This window comes from Notechis scutatus, chromosome 5 (genome assembly GCF_049901735.1).
Source record: "Notechis scutatus isolate UNSWTSFEM ecotype Mainland chromosome 5, rNotScu1.2, whole genome shotgun sequence".
Classification (NCBI taxonomy): Eukaryota; Metazoa; Chordata; class Lepidosauria; order Squamata; family Elapidae; genus Notechis; species Notechis scutatus.
The window spans coordinates 44,850,484-44,871,267 of record NC_142013.1 but is presented as its reverse complement, the minus strand read 5'-3'; the positions used below and the strand labels follow the sequence as shown (position 1 = coordinate 44,871,267).

Sequence of the window (20,784 nt, the reverse complement as noted above, 5' to 3'; positions counted from 1 at the left end):
CCCATTAAAACATACTATTTATATGAAAAAACCTGTTGGTATTAAAAGTGAAAATAAGGATAATAATGATTGTTGGTTGTTAAAGAAAAGCCTCTATGGTCTAAAACAATCAGGCTATGAATGGAACCAGTATATTGTAAAGGAACTAGACAATATAGGATTTAAAGCTGGTTTAGCCGATCCATGTCTGTTTAAGAGGGAGACAAATGGGAAAGTATCATTATTATTACTATTCACAGATGATATTGCATTGATAACTGAAACTAATGATGAAGCAAATAAAATAATAGCATCATTAGGAAAGAGAATAAAGATCAAGCAATTAGGGAGATAAAGAAGTATCTCGGTTTGAATATAAAGAAAACACGGAAAGGTTTTAAGATATCTCAGGAAGATAAGATAAGCAAATTGCTAAAAGATTACAAGATGGAGCTTTGTAAGCCAGCTAAGACTCCAATGAGTCAGGAGTTTAGCAACACTGATGTACAAAGCCCTGAGTTTGATAAGGTGATTTATCAATCTTTAATTGGTAGTTTGAGTTATATTAGTAATTGGTCTAGACCAGATATATCGTACTGCGTGAATCAGTTGGCTAGATTCAATTCTGCACCATGTGAAAGACACTGGAATGCAGCTAAGAGGATATTAAGATATCTTAAAAAGACAATGAATTATTCATTGTATTTAGAACCAAAGGGTGATTTAATTTTGAGTGCTTATGCAGATGCTAGCTTTGCATCAGAAAGAGACACTAGAAAGTCGACTTCAGGAACAGCCATAATGCTGGGTAAGACATTAATAGGCTGGAAGTCAATAAGACAACAGCATATAAGTTTGTCTACTATGGAGTCAGAATTCTCCTGTTTATCATTGTTATGTACAGAATTAATAATGTATAAACAAATGTTAATTGATATAGGTATAACTGTAGATTATCCTATAATTATACATGAAGATAATCAGGCAGCAATTCAAATGGCCACAAATATTGGAGTAAAAACAAGGAGCAAGCATACAGATCTAAGATACCTAAACGTGAGACAATCTGTAAGAAGTAAGATGATTCAGCTAGAGTACTGTATGTCGGAGGACAATTTAGCTGATAATTTTACTAAAGCCCAAGGTGCCAGTAAGCACCAGGAGAGTTGTGAAAAATATGGGATTAGATTGTAAAGGTATTATATATTTATTTCACCCAAAAGGGGAGTATGTTAGGTATAACATTGATACCAAATATGGTTTGGGTGAATAAATATATAAAACTTAGATATCATGGTTTAAGTGCTTATCACTTTAAGCACAATGCAGCAGGCAATTAGCCGATTAAGGGTGCGGTTAGAAGTTACTATATAAGGAAGCATTAGAAGCTGGAAAGCTGACGCTGTCTGTAACTGTGTTCTGCTGGCTGTAACTGTTACTGTGTGCTGCTGCGACTAACTGTGATTACTGACTGTGAGTGCCTGTGACTGAACTGTTATTGTTTGCTACTGTTTGCTGATTTACTGCGTAATTCTACTGAATATCCAGCGTTTGTTTCTCTGGAGAGTGAAACCGGAGGAGGAGAAGATATCTTTATCGGCTGATAAAGATATTGCAAAGACTCTTAACTTGGACTATACTAGTGAGTCTTACTGGATGGAAATACTGTGAATGACTTAATGGACTGAATGACAATGCTTAAACTCTAACTGGATTAAAAACTATTTAAACTACAAACAGTGTTTGTGTTCAGTGTGTGTATACTCTGGGGCCCTTCCGCTCTCCTTTGGCTGCCTGGCTTGACTACTGCTGCAATACTCTGCTAGGGGTTAATCCCCAAACCCTAACAAACACATTCCAGAACTGAATTTAAAAGACATTAGAGATGTTCATAGCAGACACTGTCTTTTGAAACAGTCTTGCCCCAGTCGTTTGGCCCTAAACTTGTAGGCCTTCAGAGAGCAGTCAAGGTCTGGATTTTTCTTCAGACTTTTACATCAGGATGTGTAGAGTCCCAATTGGGTGAATTACAGTATATTTTAATGCTGTGCATCATTTTATTGTTTTCTGTAGCTGGATTTAATGCTGTGGTTTTCTTTGGTGTTTTGAATTTCTCTTTTTTTAATGTAATATAAAGGGATATAGCTTAGATCCTTTTTTTTGTTCACTGCTTTGTAATTGTAACATAATTTATACAATCATCCAGAATATGTTTTTTTCTCAGGCATTGCCTGAATGTTAGTTTTTCTTTTCTATTACGGTATTTGTCTTATGTTACAATTTTTCAGTCAAGATTTATATGGCAATTGAATAGTCTTGACCCTACTGGCCTTTCCCCAGGCATTAAGGCCCGGGTGTTAGTTAGACCTGGCATGACATCTTTTCTTATGTTGTTAGACAGATTAATAAGGGGTTTAGCACAGTTTTTAATGGGTTCCATTTGTTTATTATGCTTTTGTATTTATATCATTTTGTTCACCCAGAATTGTACTAGTTAAGATGGGTGATCATATAAATTTGCAAAATTAATTAATTATGATGACACCTATAACTTAGCAGACATAAGATAATTTCTAAATTGCTTTCTAGCATTCTTACTGCAGCACATTTTATCATTTACTGCAAGTGTTAGTTTCAGTAAACTAGTAAGCAGATATATAGTATACTATATAGTATATAGTACACTATATTTAACTGAAAGAAATACAATACTTGGGTTGCAAGCCATAATTTATGCTTTCTTTATAACTTCATCCATCAATAGAGTAACAAATCCTTGGAAAAGCATTTATAACTTTGAGATCAATTTTCCACTACAACCACTATCCAATAAAATGTAATGATAGTTATATTTTCATGCTGGGCATCATTAGTGATGTTTTTTGGATGTCTTGTGTGCTTCATCCTTCTGTATTCAGTTTGCCAGAAGCAATACTTGAAATTTAAAAAAAGAATGCATGTTTTATATGTCTCTGACTGGCATATATTGGGCATTATATAATGCTACATCAATTTGTTTTACAAAATAAATTTAATAGAATAATTAATTCATTGAGTTCAGAAATGGGTAGCCACAATTAAAAAGCTGTGACTGGAGGCAGCTCTCTGCAAGGGGTATAAATCCTTCCATTCCCCACTATCCTGTCAGAGCTGAAGAAGCTTCTTGGATGAGAAATGAAACATCTTCAAAGAAACAACAAGAAAGTCCAGTTGCGTCCTGAAAAAAAGCACCTTTGGGACAACCATGAGCTGGATGACTGAAAATCTCTACATACACATAGAGAGAGGAGAGAGAGAGATACTATAGTTTAAATAAGTTTTGTATTGTGTTGTCTTTCTCCTGAAATCAAAACACAACTGAAACATACTTTTATAATTAACAAGTTACCACTTTATAATGCCTTGGTAAGACCACACTTGGAATAGTGCATCCAATTTTGGTCACCACAATGTAAAAAAGATGGTAAGACTCTAACAAGAGTGTAGAGAAGAGCAAAAAAGATGATTAGGGACTGGAGGCTAAAACATATAAAGAATGATTGTTGAATTGGGTATGTCTAGTTTAATGAAAAGAAGGACTAGAGGTGACATGATAGCAGTGTTCCAATATCTCAGGGATTGCCATAAAAAAAGTGGGAGTCAAACTATTATCCAAAGCACCTGAAGGCAGGATAAGAAGTAATGGATGAAAACTAATCAAGGAGGGAAGCTATTTAGAACTTTCAGGAGAACTTTCCTGACAGTTAGAACAATTAATCAGTGAAACAACTTGCCTCCAGAAGTTGTGAATGCTCCAACACTGGAAGTTTGTCTGAAATGGTATAAGGTTTCCTGCCTGAGCAGGGGGTTGGACTGGAAGACCTCCAAGGTCCCTTCCAACTCTGTTAAATTCTGTAAATAGTATAGGCCATTCAATTTATTAAATTGTAATGCTTAAAAAGTAGGACTTGCCCAATGGAAATTTAAATTTCTATGAAGAATGTTGGAAATTTTCTTACATGTCATGGTCTTAAAAAAATTGAGTATCCTATTCTGTTATAGATCTTTGCAAGAAGTTTCCAAAGAGAACTAATGTGAAATTCTACTTTTCTTCCAAAATATAAGATTGTGGGCATTTACTATAAGGGTCAGTATTGGAGGAGGTCAAATAATGGAACATGTGTCCTTATGTCACATTGCAAACCTGCAATACATCATTTCTGGTAAGATGGGCAGCTATTTAAATTTGATTAATAATAAATAAATTAAAATATTGCCTATAACAAGACACCAGTATAAAATGGCATTAAAGAAAATAGTATTTTATTCATTATTTTATTAAATTTACATCTCATGTAAATCCCATCTCACGTACATGTATGCTTTGCTATAGCTAAATCAGGATACCCTAAAATCTGGATGCTCATCAATAGTTTATAAAGAACAATATAAAATAATACTAGCTAAATTGTTTTGCTAACTTTATGGAGAATGGCAAAAAGGAATTAGTTACTTTTTTTCCTGTTTGGCACTACATTATATCATTCCAAGCTCACTTTTTGAAACTTCTTTTCCTTCCCTTTAAATTTCTCACTCTGTCTTGTCACATACCTGATAGTACTAGTAAGTGGGGGAGGGGAGAGTCCATCTTGTTTATTTTATCCCTTGCGTGTCAAACCAAACAATAAATATTTGTGAAGGAGAGCTCTGGCAAGGAGAAATAAGAAAACTGGAGAGGATTTGTTTTGAAAATTAGATTGTTTCTCATAATCTTTTTTTTATTTCTGGTTCTGAAAGCAAATTCTTGGACTATAATGTGATGAAGAAAAAAAATGCAAGCAGAGTTTAATTGCAAGAATAACAACAATGGCATGTATACAGTTAGCTCCTTCTATTGTGGTGGAACACTGTGATCACATAGTAAGGGGTTGCTTTATTATATTTTTACTGTCTAGAGAGCAGTAAAGTAGAAACGACTAAAAATCAGGCAACAAATCAGGATATTAATTAATTATACAATAGTTTTTATACTGCCTTTGTGATTTTAGATATTTCACATTAGAATAATGACATGTCAATAAACATTTAAATTATAATATATATGTGTTTGTGTGTGTGTGTGTGTGGTATTCGGCTTTGTGCAGGTATTTTCCCACGTCATTATAGTAGTGCTTTTAAAGTTGTAGCAACGTTTCGGCAGAATCTCATCTGCCATCATCAGGCTTCTGTATAGTGTTCATCTGTGAGTCAAATAAAACAACTTACAACTTGGAGAGCTGAAACTGAAACCCCTTACAGAAATGACAAACTCCTGAAGAAACTAAAGAAATTAGAACATGACAAGAAAACCCCCAACAACTCACAACAATACCTGAAACAATTAGTATACAATGTTTCCAACAGAGAACTCACCAAAACAGAAACAGATGTCCTAACCAAAGGATTCAATTATGCTATAGCACCCCAAAAAATCCCCATAGAATCCATCATATGTGCAGTGGAATCCAGCCTAACTAAATTAAATACAGATGAAGCTGATAGAATAAGATACCAAGTCACTAACATCCTATGCACAAGCAAACCACCCAAAAAAAAAACTTGCACAAAGAGGAACTAAAAGCCCTGCAAGCCCTAAAGAACGACAGCAGCATAATCATACTTCCAGCAGATAAAGGTAATGCCACAATAGTAATGGATAGAAAAGACTACAAAACAAAATTGACAGACATACTCCAAGACTCCACATACAAACCCATAAACACGGACCCAACCACATAGCTGGAAAAAATTCAAGAAGAAAATTATAACCAGCCACATGAGCAAAGAGATCCAACAGACGATCATCCCAAGAGAAAAATCTTCCAGATGCCCCAAACTATACGGCCTCCCAAAAATACACAAAGTAGGCATACCTCTCAGACCCATAGTCAGCTCCAGAGGTGCACTATTACAAAACCTAGCCAAATACCTAGCAAAGCAGCTACAACCCCATGCTGAAGCAGCAGCTTCACATGTACAAAACTCATACCACCTCTTGGAAATGATCAAAGATCTACACGTGAAACAAAAAGATCTGCTTGTAAGTTTTGATGTGGTTTCACTATTCACTCAAGTCCTGATAAAAGAAACTCTCAAAATCATCAAAAATAAATACCAAACACCTCATGGAACTAACAGAACACTGCTTAACCAACACATATTTCATATACAAAGGACAAAGATACAAGCAAATTGAAGGAGCCCCTATGGGATTACCACTGTCACCTGTCATTGCAAACCTGTTCATGGAAGAATTCGAATCCAGAGCCCTAGCCAATATCACCCACAAACCCAAACTATGGTTAAGATATATCGATGACACATTTGTGATTTGGCCCCATGGAAAAGAAAACCTAAACAATTTCCTAACACACCTAAACAGCACACACCCCAACATCAAATTCACCATGGAAACAGAAACAAACAAACAACTACCATTCCTAGATGTACTAATCTACAAAAAAACAGATGGCACACTAGGACACACCATATACCAGAAGAAAACACACACCAACCGCTACCTCAACGCCCAATCCCACCACCACCCAGCACAGATAAACTCCGTGGCCAAAACACTAATCGCCAGAACCAAATGCCTGGCAGACAAGACACACATAAAGACTGAACTATGCACCCTGACTAAAGTACTGACATCCAACGGCTTCCACAAAAGCAAAATCACTGGCTTGATCCACAAAAACACACTGAGACATAATGGAGACCTAGAAGATGAACAGACCTATGGAGCAGCTGTCCTGCCTTACATAAGAGGTACTACAGACAAAATCAGTAAGATACTACATGGGCATCACATCAAGACTGCCTTCAAAACAGACAGAAAAATAGCACCCCAAAGATAAAATTGACCTGGAAAACCAAGGCATATATGAAGTCCCCTGTGCATCATGCCCTGCCACATACATTGGACAGACCAATAGAAGAATAAGTACCCGCATGGATGAACACAAAAATGCAGTCAAAAAGCTGGAACACACTTCCTCACTAGTCCAACACATGAAAGCAACAGGTCATAGCATCAACTTCAATGGCACCAAAACCCTAGCCACTATAGAAAACCCCAGCCACAGAATTATCAGAGAAGCCATAAAGATTGAAAAAAGACCTGAAAGCATGAATAGATGATTCCACCAGACTGTCAATTATTTGGAAGCCTGCATTCATAAACAAAAAAATCTCTGCACCACTAGCCAGGCAAACACCTGGGCACAAACAAATCCCCTGATACCTCCAGCTCAAACACACCCCAACCAGGCACCCAGATGAAACCTAGCTTCCTAATAAATGATAGCCATCCATTTACTTGGAGCCAAGCCGCACTAAAAGCCTCCAATACAGGAACACAATGTTGCCAGCCAATCAAGACAAAAAAAGCCACAAAACAGACAGAAGATATTAGAAACCCCAATCAAGCAGAACACAGCAAACTCTGAGACCAATAAACACAGACCAAGACTCCCAACCAATCAGGATGAAGAAAAAACCATTCTGGCACAGCAGGAGGCTAGCCCTAAATTTAAAACTGAAACGGCTGTGAAAGTCTGACTCACAGACCAACCCAATACAGAAGCCTGGTGATGGCAGATGAGATTCTGCCGAAACGTTGCTACAACTTTAAAAGCACAACTATAATGACGTGGGAAAATACCCGAACAAAGCTGAATACCATACATGTAAGTACCCGCGAAAACTTAAGAAAACATACATACATACATACATACATACATACATACATACATACATATCACATGCTCCCTGAATAAAATGAACTTTCTGGATCAACTGCTTCTGATTAATTTGCATCTTTCACTATGAACTCTAGGGGCAAAAGTTCACAATTATTTTCTAAAAGGAGAGAGGAGAAACTTGTTCAAATAGAAACTGACATTGAAAAGGTGAAACAGTGCCCTCCCCTCTAAACTCTTATAGTTCTTCCTAAAGAACATCAGAATTTATGATATTGGATGCAACCAAGATCAAACTAAGCAAGAATGGGTGAATTATACCCTTAAATTGGAAAGGTTACTAATGATCCATTTCATCCAGATTCTTTTTAACTGGATGTGGTGGTCTGGCATTCGAAATGAGACACAGGGAAAATGTCTGAGCAAATGCCAGCCCTGAGCGAACTCAGGCAGCAGTATTTATTGAGAAAAAGTAAGCAAAAGTACAGTATGCATATTCAGAAAACAATGACCTCAACAGAATATTACCTCAACAGCATGAGAACATACAACCATGGAAAGCCCCATGAGATTACCTCAACAAGATGAGAACATACAGGTACGGAAAGTCCCATGGGAAAGTCTGGAAAGTCCCATGAGAAAGCACAACTGTGTACCTTGAACTTTTACCTATTTTCCTGTTCCTTCTAAACCTGCAGATCATAACAGGATGAGACACTCATTGCAAAGGTACTCCTACCCCCACCAAGAATGCCTGCATATCCCTAGATCTATGCTAATAGTTGTACAAAGGACTTACAGAAAATGATCAATAAAATATGTTACCACAACTGGAACGTTACTAATTTGTCATCAACCATCCTAACCTTGAAGACTGAGTGATAGTTCTACAAAATTTGTATTTATTTGTCTCTCTCTCACACACACACTCACTTCTTAATCACCCATATTCCTCAGAGATGATTAGACTGAGGGTTAGTCTATTAAGGAAGAGATCTTACATGTTCTCTAAGGTCACCAATATGTTCTTCATTTTGTAGAAGACTTGAACCAAAATAATGGTGAAGTCATTTTTTTTAATTTTTGTTATCATGTTGCTGTCCTAATGGAAAAGCTGATATACAAATGCTATTTTACTATATTTTTGCATATTTTGCAAAATTCAGTCAATCTGAACTTTAGCTTTTCTGATATTATGTACTTTTCCTTGGTGTCCTTTTCCTTTTTCCTACTTCTAAATATGTTCTTCATCAACCTTTTTATGGCCTTATTGCCATCTTCTGATATCATTTTTTTTCTCTCATTGTAGTTGTTTACTATTATACCTTTAGTGTCTCATTTTTAGGAACTTTCACATGTGTGCAGTTCTTTTTCTCATCATTAGCACAGCATTCTACTTAGAAATCTATTGCTCTGAGTTTATGATGTTTTTAAAATAAATACATTTGACTATACTCAGCTTTAATTTTGCTTTATGAGCCAAAGTTCTTTCTGATTTTTCAATGAGTGATTTAATGAGCCTAGTAATACAATGTTTCCATATTTCATTCCTTTAAACAGCACACAATTATTTAACTGGTCATTAAATTTTTGGTTTCCAATCTCCACAAAATTCATTTTAAACCTCTAAAATATTTTTACCATTTCTTCTGAGATCTATTCTTCTCATGGCAGCGTTCTAGGTAGTTCAAACTATGATCTCAAAAACAATTTTATTCTGTTGACACTATTTGCACAATTGTAATTCACTTGAAATATTCTTGTTTCGTTTTTATGGTGCTTTTACTAGATTAGACTGATTATATGAATTATCCCAGTTCTTTGCTGTTTTTTGTAAATGCTCAAGATTCGTGATAATACAATTGTTGGTATTGTTTGCAGTAATTCTTGCCTCTATATATATAAATGGGAAGAAATCTCAATAGATGTTCCATTTTGAAAGTTCTATATATATAAACGGGAAGAAATATCAATAGATGTTCCATTTTGCCAAAATCCTGTCATCTCGAAGAAAGTGTGGTTTATGAGCAGATGGTCCTGTCATCATACATTTATTTTGCTTTCCCACAGTTGTGAGTCATCAATACTCACATTCTTCTTTATATTTTGCAGGACATAATTACAGACCACTCTCTGCTTTAAGGGGGTCTACCATTCTGTTGCCAGTTTTGCAGTGTTCCTACATCTCCTGAAGGCTTAAAGCTTATTTCTTCTATAAGGGCTTGAATATTTATTTATTTATTTATTTGCTTCCAGGGGGCAGAATCTATTGCTTCTATTTGTTTCACTCCTTTATTGGCTTTGGAGTTTTGTTTTGTTTTTTCTTTGTGGGAAGTTTGTACAGTCACTTCTATTTGTAATGGCTCTTTTTTTTAATCAGATTAACTGCTGTCTTGTTTCATCAGCCAAACTTGACCGCTTGCTGCTCCGATTCTTTGAGTTTTGATGCAAATACATCATGTCTAATTATTATTTGGTTGGTACAGAAAACTGCAGGTCATCATGGCAGGTTACTTTCAATTAAACTTTTATTTCTTAATATACCACTGATAGAAAAGTTTATATTTATCTTGTTTCTTTCTCAGATTATCAAATTACCTGAGTATAATATGTCAAATTAGATTGTGTGGTAGGGTTTTTTTACATTTCTATGGCAAATTATATTGGCAAACACCTCCTTAGTTAGTCGAATAACAAAATAACTATAATTACTCATAGCAATTTATACAGTTTCAAAAATGTTATCTCAATAAATGAAGACTGTTGAGCTTACCATTTCATGTACAAAAGGCTACTCAATTACTGATCATTGTTCTCTGAAACTTTACCTCTTTAAGAAGCAAGCCAGATATACTTTTAATCATACTGCTATATTTCCCAGCTTTAAATTTGTATCTCACTTTATGCTCAAATAAAATACAATAGGCATAAATATTCTGAAGCTAATAATTTACAGTGCTCTATTATATCATAGGAATGTTTCATAATTTCAAAGTTTCATAGATGACCTAAATCCTATGTGGGTAAAAGGTAACTCGTATTATTGTGTCGTGTAACACCTCTATTGCAATATAATGTGAAGAGGAATTGTGCTTTATAATAGCTGCCAGGTTCATAGATTCTTATGTCCATAAAACATTTAATTAATGAAACTCAAATGTGTATAAAAACAATTTGTCCTGATTTACAGACTCTTTCATTTGAAAGCAACTGCTTAATGTTCTTCTGAAAAAACACAGCTTGATTCTTTCAGTATTAACAAGTTATTATTGTGAATTATGTCCTTCTTTCAAGGCATAAATTCTCTTAAAGTGTATCCAGAGAAGTTTATAAAATGCAAACTTAATATTTTAACATATGCTGTAAGAGTTTTAACAAAGGCAGTTTTGTTTAAATGCATTTATGCCTAGATCTCATAAATCTGGTTTTAGTTTCTTGTTTGTATGTGTTTTTCCTGTCATAAGAACTTGATTCTTCACTGAAAAAGTTAATGAACAATATAAAGAGATTTTAGTACCGGTAACAGATATTGGAAAGATGATTTAGCTCTAACCCTGGGCTTATTCTTGATGTTGCTCAAAGCAGGACAATAACAGTAAATAAATAAGTAAATAAAAGCTTTAATAAACTCAGCAAGCTGTGAAGAATGAAAGACACTTTATTTTGTGAAAAATGTGATTTATAAAATAGAATTTAAAAGTCCATCACATGCCTACAGACAATCTGGATGTGACTGTTATATAATGCTGATTAATAATTGCACAAGTACTTTCATTGTTCCTTGAATTCATGATAACATTGTGCAAACACCTCTGTAACCTGCTTTTATTATTTCTTTTTTTTTATTATAAAAATTTTATTGATTTTAACAACAAATAAAAACACATAAAACATAAAACATAACATAAGAACATCATCATTCTTCATAAATTTACAGACAGTGTATCGGTTGGTTTACCACTCCTTTTTGTGCATCCATTTTGTAGTCATCATAATAATTATGTTACATAATAACTCATATTATCAATCAACAATTATATATCCTAATATCATTATTAAACAATCATTTGACTATAATTTTACTAATTCATACTTAAGCGAGATAACTATAATTTAGTTAATTTATTTTATAACAAATCGTAAAATCATACCAAATCTATCTTAATAAAATATTCTAAAAATATTATCAAAACCAAAAATATATATATATTCATTGTTTCCTAGGTTTCTAAATATTCTATTATTATATTGTTTTATCTAACCATTGATAAAAAAGATCCCAAATAAAATTGTTTATCTTCTTGTTCTCTAATTTCAAATGTCAATCTACTCATTTCAACACATTCCAGTATTTTCTTAATAATTTCTTCCTCTAATGGTATTTTCTCACTCTTCCAATTTTTAGCAAATACAATCCTAGCCGCTGTTAACACATTTACAATCAAATACTTTAAGTTTTTATTGAATGTATCAGGTAAGATTCCCAATAGAAAAATCTCCGGTTTGAAATCTATATGTTCTTTTGTCATTTCTTCCAACCATATGCGAATTCTAGTCCAGTATTATTATTTCTTAATAATAAAAAGAGAAAGTGCTTGTGGCTTTAATCCAATACATGTGGCAGTTCAGTTATTTATTGAGGTATCTAAATATGATAAGTATGGGTGATGTATTTCAAAACCAGCTGAGGAAAATTTGGGCAGAAGGCACAACTTCAGCCATAAACACTCTTGGACATAGCTATCTTTCTCCCCTCATTTCAGTTTGAATCACAATAAAGATTATTGGGTTCTTTTTCTTGTTTCATTTTTAAAACTTTTTTCCCTTCTAAATTTATTTGGCTTTATCTTTTTCTTTCAGCTTATTCTCCATTTATTGGTTACCTTTTCACAATTGAGGTCCAATTCTGTTTACTTCAAGATCTTCAAACTTGTGGCCATGCCACCTAACACAGCTTTGTTTTTGTTCAGGGCTAGTGATTAAGGCTCCATGCTAGAAACCAGGAAACTTTGAGTTTTAATCACTCCTTAGGCATGAATGCCAGCTGAGTGATCTTGGGTCAATGGTGGGATTTAAATAATTTAACAACTAGTTCTCTGCCCTAGTGACTGGCTGACTGGGTGTGGCTGGGTGGGCAAAGGCCAGGAGGCATGACAGCAGATGTACACTAAATGTAGACTGACTTTTAGCTACACACCTCCCCAGCAAAAGGCAAATTTTGAAGCTCCAGATAAAGAGGAGTTATTTTAGGATGAGTAATCACAGTTTGCATGTTGGAGATTCCTGGGAAACTATTTTAAAAAACATTTGAGGGAGGGGTGCAGTATATCCCTTCTCTGCCTGAGGCTGTAGAGACCCGGCATTAATCAAAACACTTTTTGTGAAGCAACTGATCAACACTTGGCAGGGTAAGCCACTAGTATAGGAAAATAAGAGCAAACTCCATTCCCTCCTAGTACTGATGGTGTTACCTAGTTTGGTAATGAAACATTTGCTAGAAAAACATCAAGTTCAGAGAACACAAAGGAACCCACAGTTCAACCCTGAGCTACAAATATTCTCTTCTATCGATAAACACTTTTTGGTTAGAGGGACTCAGAGCCTGTATTATATGAGATGTCTCCCAGTGGATTTCATTCTAAATTTTGATATAATTTCTGTACATAAGGCATGTAGAATTATAATGGCTGAGTATTTGATCCTTCATACATCAAAAAAAAAAATACAAAGCTAAGGGATAAACAAATAAAACAGATTTGAAAAAAGAAAAGGCTCAGGAAAGAAGAAGAGTAAAAGTGTAAGAGCGAAAGAGGAAAAGAAGGAAAACTGAAAAAGAATGACTTCCAACTTTCTTTGATACAGATCTAAGTAAAAATATATATCAAACTCTTACTCTAAGATTAACATTATTTCCATAATCCCATAATCCCTCCCTATCAAAGTCCAGATCACAAAAAGTCCAGTAATGGTTCATATCGCTTTAATCACTATTTGTTAACAAAATCACAACTGATTTATTTAATTGCACCAAACTCTAATTCTACTTCAAATTCTTCATAACTTCAAATTCTAACTTCATAACTTCAAATTCTACTTCTGGTGAAGCAACAAAGTGGTGCGGACGAACGGCAGGTCCATGAAGTCCTGCCGATTTTTTCAAGCCCTGAGGCTCTGAGGAGCCGAAAATCACCCTGGACGGGTGGTAAAGGCAGAGGGATGCTTCGGGGTTTGCAAGGAGAGTAGAGTCTCCTTGACTAACCCGAAGAAAACCCCTCCATCCGAACTAAAAAGAGAACCGCCAATGAACCACAAGACTCCTGCACATGCCTTAATTGCCATAAAACTCTAAAGGATAATGAAAATTTCATCAAATGTTCTATGTAACAAATACACTCATCATGACTGCTTGGGATTACCTGAGCAAATGATTCAATATCTAGAATCATCCAATGAGTTTCCATACCTCTGCAAATCATGCAGACCCAAACTGGATCTGTTTGAAAGAGTTGATACCATAGAAACACGAATAACATCCCATGACACCATAGTAGCATCCCTGGACGCCTTAAAAGAAAGATTATCCAACCTTGAAAAAAAAGACACAACGCAAAAACCTGAACATCCAATAGCTACAAACCACATTTCTACCCAACAACCACAACCCAATCCACAACCCAATCCACAAAAAAACATAAATCAGAAAAATAATGATATCCCAATCCTCATCAGAGAAGCTGTTGAGCGCGAACGGAAACGTCCAAATGCCATCTTATTTGGTCTAGAGGACGTCAATGTCAATGATGACATCACAACTGTCCGAAACATCATCAGTGATTATCAAGCATCAACCATCTCCTCTGATGAAATACTTGACATTTCCTGCATTGGCCAAGAGCTCAAAAACAGAGACGGCTCTGTGGCCCCATGCTTCTGCAGGGTCATTTGCAAAAATGAATCAAGCAAACGTAAATTCATTTATACTATAAATTTACTTGCCAAAAGCAACACCAACCATAAGAACCTCCGTTCTCGCCCTGACCTAACCATACAGCAACGTGCCCGCTCCCGTGTACTCCACACAGAACTCAAAAAACATCTAGAGAATGGAGAGAAGGACCTGTACATTGACTAACATGCTGAAAAGATCAAAAGTAAGTCACACAACCCACAACTCAGCTTTAACCTTCAACCACAACCCTACTTCAACCAATCCACCATCACCCAAGACTAGGCACGCATGCCCCTAACTACCTCAGTTCCAGCTACAGCTGGCCTTAAATGCAAGCTACTCAGTGCAAGAAGCCTTGTGAATAAAATACCTGAATTTCTCCTCTTACTAAATATGGCCAAATTTGGCATCATATTTGTCTGTGAAACATGGCTCAACGCATCTCTCCCTGATTCCATTACCACAGTAAGAGACTATCATGTTTACTGATCAGATCATGAAATTCATAGAGGAGGTGGTGTTGCTATCTTCTATAAAAAGTCCTTACATCTAAAAAACATCCAAGTTACCCAGGAGCTTGCGCTTCCTGAGACCATCATCTGTGAACTATCGTTAAATATCACATTTTGATTCTTACTATGTTACAGAGCACCTGATTATGACATCAAACATGTAAACAAGCTAAATTCATGACTAACATGGGCAACATCCTCCCCAAACACTTTTATCTTTCTTGGTGACTTCAATCTACCTCATATTAACTGGACCCTAAACAAATGTACAACTGAACCCATACATGCACCTTCTACAATGCTGTTACAAATCTGTGACTGGAGCAACTAATAACCAACAATACTAGACTTAACAACTGCCTCGATCTCATCTTCTGCAATAGTTTGAATTTAATTTATGGAATACAAACTAAAGAACCCTTTTCCAACAGTGACCACAATATGATTGACTTTTGTCTCAACATACGCCCACACAAAAATCATCACAATGACATAATCCCCAATTATAACTTCAAAGAATGCAACTATGATCTTATAGACAATGATCTCTCATCCCTTGATTGGCAATCACTGGATGCAGTACTGTTGAAGACCATTACAACACATTTTTACTTGAAGTCAAAAGAGTCATCAAACTATATGTACAACAACAACTCCCCCCCAAAAAAAAAAACTTTACCCAAAACAATAAGGAAACTTCAATCCAAAAAGAGATCACTCTGACGGAAAAACAAATCTGGTCACGTTGCCAACTTCAAAATACAAAAATGTATGCCACCAGATAAAGACTGAATGCACCAATTATCACATTAAACAAGAGGAAAACCTTCTACGCACCAATTCCACTTGCACTTTTTACAATTTTGTAAACAACAAGCTAAAAGACTCAAGGTCCATCCCACCCATGATAGGACCTAATGGTAAAGACTGCAACGACGACACCATTAAAGCCAACATCTTTAACATATTCTTTGGCTCAGTATTTGTAAACAGCAATGGATCATGCCCAGTATTTCCTAGCCGAACCACAGAAAACTACAATGATCTAATACATATCGATTTTACAGAAGACAATGTTGAAAAAGCACTACGCAATCAAAAACCATCTCTATTTATTGGACCGGACGGAATACGTGCCTACTTCTTAAAAAAGCTATTCACTGCCATAACCGAACCTCTAAGCATAATCTTTGAAAAATATTTCAGGACCAGCTCCTTGCCTAACCTATGATCACAAGCCACGGCCATCCCCATCTTCAAAAAGGGAGACCCCAGCCTAGTTCAAAATTACAGACCAATCTCCTTATTCTGCGTCACCTGTAAAGTCATGGAATCAATTATTAACCAATCCATTATCCTCCACTTAGAGACAAACAACCTACTCTCTAATAAATATTTTGGTTTCAGAAAAAAACTATCCTGTAATCTGCAACTCTTACACTGCAAAAACATACGGACTACACAACTCGATCAGGGCAAAACAATAGACTCAATCTACATAGACTTCTGTAAAGCCTTTGATTCAGTGGTACACGACAAACTACTCCTAAAACTAAAATCTTATGGTATCTCTGGACACCTGCATAACTGGATAGAAGCATTCCTGTCAAACAGACAACAAATGGTCAAAACTGGGAGTGTCCTATGAAATTCTGTACCTGTCAATAGTGGTGTCCCCCAAGGCAATGTTCTAGGACCAACTTTCTTCATACTCGACATAAATGACCTCTGTGATCACATTAAGAGCAACTGCTTTCTCTTCGCTGATGATGTAAAGCTGTTCAATACCACAGACAATACTGCTACCCTTCAAAAAGACCTTGACTATGTATTAGAATAGTCAAACAAATGGCAACTTCAAATCTCAACAAATAAATGCTCTGTCTAACATATTGGCAAAAAAATAAATAAATCAGAAAATAAAATACAAGCTGAATAATCAAGACCTTGTTGATGATCCAAGCTCTGTAAAGGACCTTGGAATACTCATCTCTAATGATCTAAGTGCTAGAGCCCACTGTAACTACATAGCCAAAAAGGCATTACGAGTTATTAACCTAGTCCTACGTAGCTTTTTCTCTGGTAATATCACACTACTAACTAGAGCATACAAAACATTTGCTAGACCAGGGGTGTCCAACCTTGGCAACTTTAAGACTTGTGGACTTCAACTCCCAGAATTCCTCAGCCAGCAAAGCTGGCTGAGGAATTCTGGGAGTTGAAGTCCACAAGTCTTAAAGTTGCCAAGGTTGGACACCCCTGTGCTAGACAAATACTGGAATACAGCTCATCAATCTGGAACCCACATTACGTATCTGATATTAACACAATTGAGAAAGTCCAGAAATATTTCACAAGAGTTCTCCACTCCTCTACTCATTGTAGAATACCTTATGCCACCAGACTTGAAATTCTAGACCTAGAAAACCTTGAATTACACCGTCTTCTGTCTGATCTAAGTATGGTATATAAAATCATACATTGCAATGACTTACCTGTCAATGAATACTTCAGCTTCAACCATAACAACACAAGAGCACACAATAGATACAAACTCAAGGTTAACCGCACCAAACTTGATTGCAGGAAATACGGCTTCAGCAAGAGTGGTCAATGTCTGGAATACTCTACCTGACTCTGTGGTTTCTTCCCCAAACTCCAAAAACTTTAAACTTAGACTTTCTACTATTGATCTCACCCCTTTCCTAAGAGGTCTGTAGGGGGCATGAATAAGCGCACCAACGTGCCTACCATCTCTGTCCTATTGTTTCTTTTATTTTTCTTATATGTACCCATTTCATGTATTCATAACTATGTATATACTTAAACCTATTATCTTGTAAGCGATTGACAAATCAAAATAAATAAATAAATAAATAAAAAAGAATGGAAAATCTTAAGTTCTAATGTTTCTCAACTTTGGCAACTTTAAGGTGCATGGGCTTCAATTCTCAGAATTCCCCAGGCCACATGAAGTTCACCCATCTTAAACTTGCCAAGACTGAAAAATGCTGATCAATAGATAGGGATTTTTCCATTCTTCTTTTATTGGTTCCTACTTACTTATGAGCAATCATAATGTAAAATCCCCATACCCAACTCACCCTGGGGTTTTGGGCCTGGAAGACCTTCTGTATCACCTTGGAAACCAAAATGGGGCACACGGGGGGACTCCTGGGAGGGAAGGGGTGCGGTAGGCAAGGCCAGCCAGATGTGGAATTAGCCAGTTCTCCCAAATGGGCAAAAAGTTAACCGGTTCGCCCAAACTAGTGCAAACCATCTGAATCCCACCTCTCGGCCAGTCCCTCTCTCTCTCAGCTGAACCCACCTCTCAGGGTTATTGATGTACAGAAAATATGTATATTCATTGTCTTCAATTATTTATTAATAAAGGCAGGATAAAAATATGTACATTTAAAAATATATTAAACTGGATTTGTACAATCAGTTATTTTGCCTCCAGGCTCTCTATTGGGAGAAAAAACATTTGACCACTGGCTCAAAATTGACCACAGGTCTATCTTCTGTTTCTTATCCAAACAATTCGCTCCCTCACCATTTGTTAGTTAGCTACAGATTATGGCTCTAAACGGTGTTAAATATTACTAGCATTATTATAGTATTAATACGCTTTTTTAATCTTTTATCAAAACTAACTGCAGGTTATTCTCTTGACTCTTTATAGTAGATTGGGGGAGTGCGCAACAGTTATACCTGGAATCATTTATCTTAACCTCCTTCTCTACAGATTTTCAACAGTATAGGTTTATGATTTGGCCTATACACACAGAAAATTTACAGGTAATTAGTAATTCATCCCAACATTACTAGTATAGTTCAGCTTGAGGATGACTTACTTCTACTGAACATTAATTCTGCTGGAAAGATAAGAGATTTCTTAATGGCCAACACTATGCTCATTGCTCCTAATTCTGGTTACCATTATTTAGCAGTCTTGACATCTACTTTTTCCTCTCATTTAAATTTTAAATTTTATTTTCATAGGTAAAGTTTATATTGGTCTTCCAGTTTCACAAGCAAAAATGCATGGCTATATTCTTCCTTCAAGGTGACGAAATATGGATCTTTTCATTTTTAATTTTGTCACTCAGCTAGATTTTCATTCATATAAAGAAAACTTTTAATTCCATTGATTGATTGATTGATTGATTGATTGATTGATTATCTTGTCATTTTTTATTTTTAGATATCATAAATTTACCACATAAATATATTATTGCAACATACAAGATTAGTATAGTTCTTAAAAGATTTGCCATATTAATTTTGAAAGCATAATTATAAAATTTAACCATCTTATCAAATATTTGTCTTTTACAAATATTTTATTACTTCTGCTCTTATTATTCCCATTATGGCACTGATTGCTCACAGTTTCTTGTAAGAAGATCATTCTCTCTAAATGCACACACACACAAATTCTGATAGAATTGTAGCCTTTTCTTTGGAAATATTGGATTTCATAGACATATCATGATAGATTTGGGGCCTTTTGAAAGACCTGTAAAACATTGTCAAGGATCTGTACTTTGACATGGGAGGCTCTATTCCATTTAGAAAAAAGACAGTTTGATTCATACCAGTAAATGAATGCAAGTTATGATCAACATCAATACAGCATCAACCACATCCACCTTTGACCACAATCTTTTCTTTATTTGTGATCAGGGAGGTTGTCTTAACCTTTTCATATGATCAGTTTCCTTTCAAAAATTTTATTCTATTTCCATATTTCACTCTAGCAAAAAATAACAGGTACTCATAAACGTCAATATTGATTCTAATGATTTATTGACTGCACCTCTTTTGGATGTGATCTGAAATATAATTTTGCAGTATGTGCCATTATTACCCATTATATATTTGGAGTATGCTCATGAGTTTAAGTAGTGATTTTGACAATTTTTTTCTTTTCTAATTTTCTTGCTTTTCTCATTGAGATGGGTTTTATGTTCTAAAACTATGTGTAAGGACCAGTCTCTCCCCCCTGCAGAAAAAAGTATACTCTTGAAAACTTTGTATTTCAAAAGGAATCTTTTATTGAAGAGGGGTAAAAGCAAGTCAAAATTCAAAGCAGGATCTGAGGTCCCTCAGGGCATGAAACTAGGATAAAGGGAATTAGAAACTCCTCCCAACAGTCCAATGCAGAGGTGGTATTCAATAGGTTCTGACCAGTTCTGGAGAACCGGAAGTGAAAATTTTGAGTAGTTCAGAAAACTGGCAAATACCACCTCTGACTGGAGATTTTACAGTATGCTTCCCCTGCCACGCCCACCAAGCCACGCCCACAGAACAGGTAGTAAAAAAAATTGAATTCCACCACTGGTCCAATGTGGATTCCACCAATCCGCAGGTGTGAAGGTGTTACTATACCAGCATCTCTGAGAAAGCAGAGAATAAAAGTTTCTCAGAGCTATCTTCCAGTACTGCAATCCACGTGGCCCCTTCTTCCTTAGCATTTCCCCAAGAGATGAGAATTTTCAAGGCATTTGTGGTGCCAGGCAATGGTTATAAATCATGTAAAAGGTTGTACAAATGACAAGGTAAGAAATAGGATACTTAGGCTACATAGAGAAGAAAAGAACTAAATGTATCAAATCCA

General features: G+C 35.7%; 1 protein-coding gene across 12 annotated transcripts in view; it reads left to right on the top strand.

Annotated features, from left to right (window-relative positions):
- The window catches only part of ROBO2 (roundabout guidance receptor 2), a 766,078-nt gene that overhangs the window by 675,323 nt on the left and 69,971 nt on the right, over positions 1-20,784 (top strand). The window lies entirely within an intron of this gene.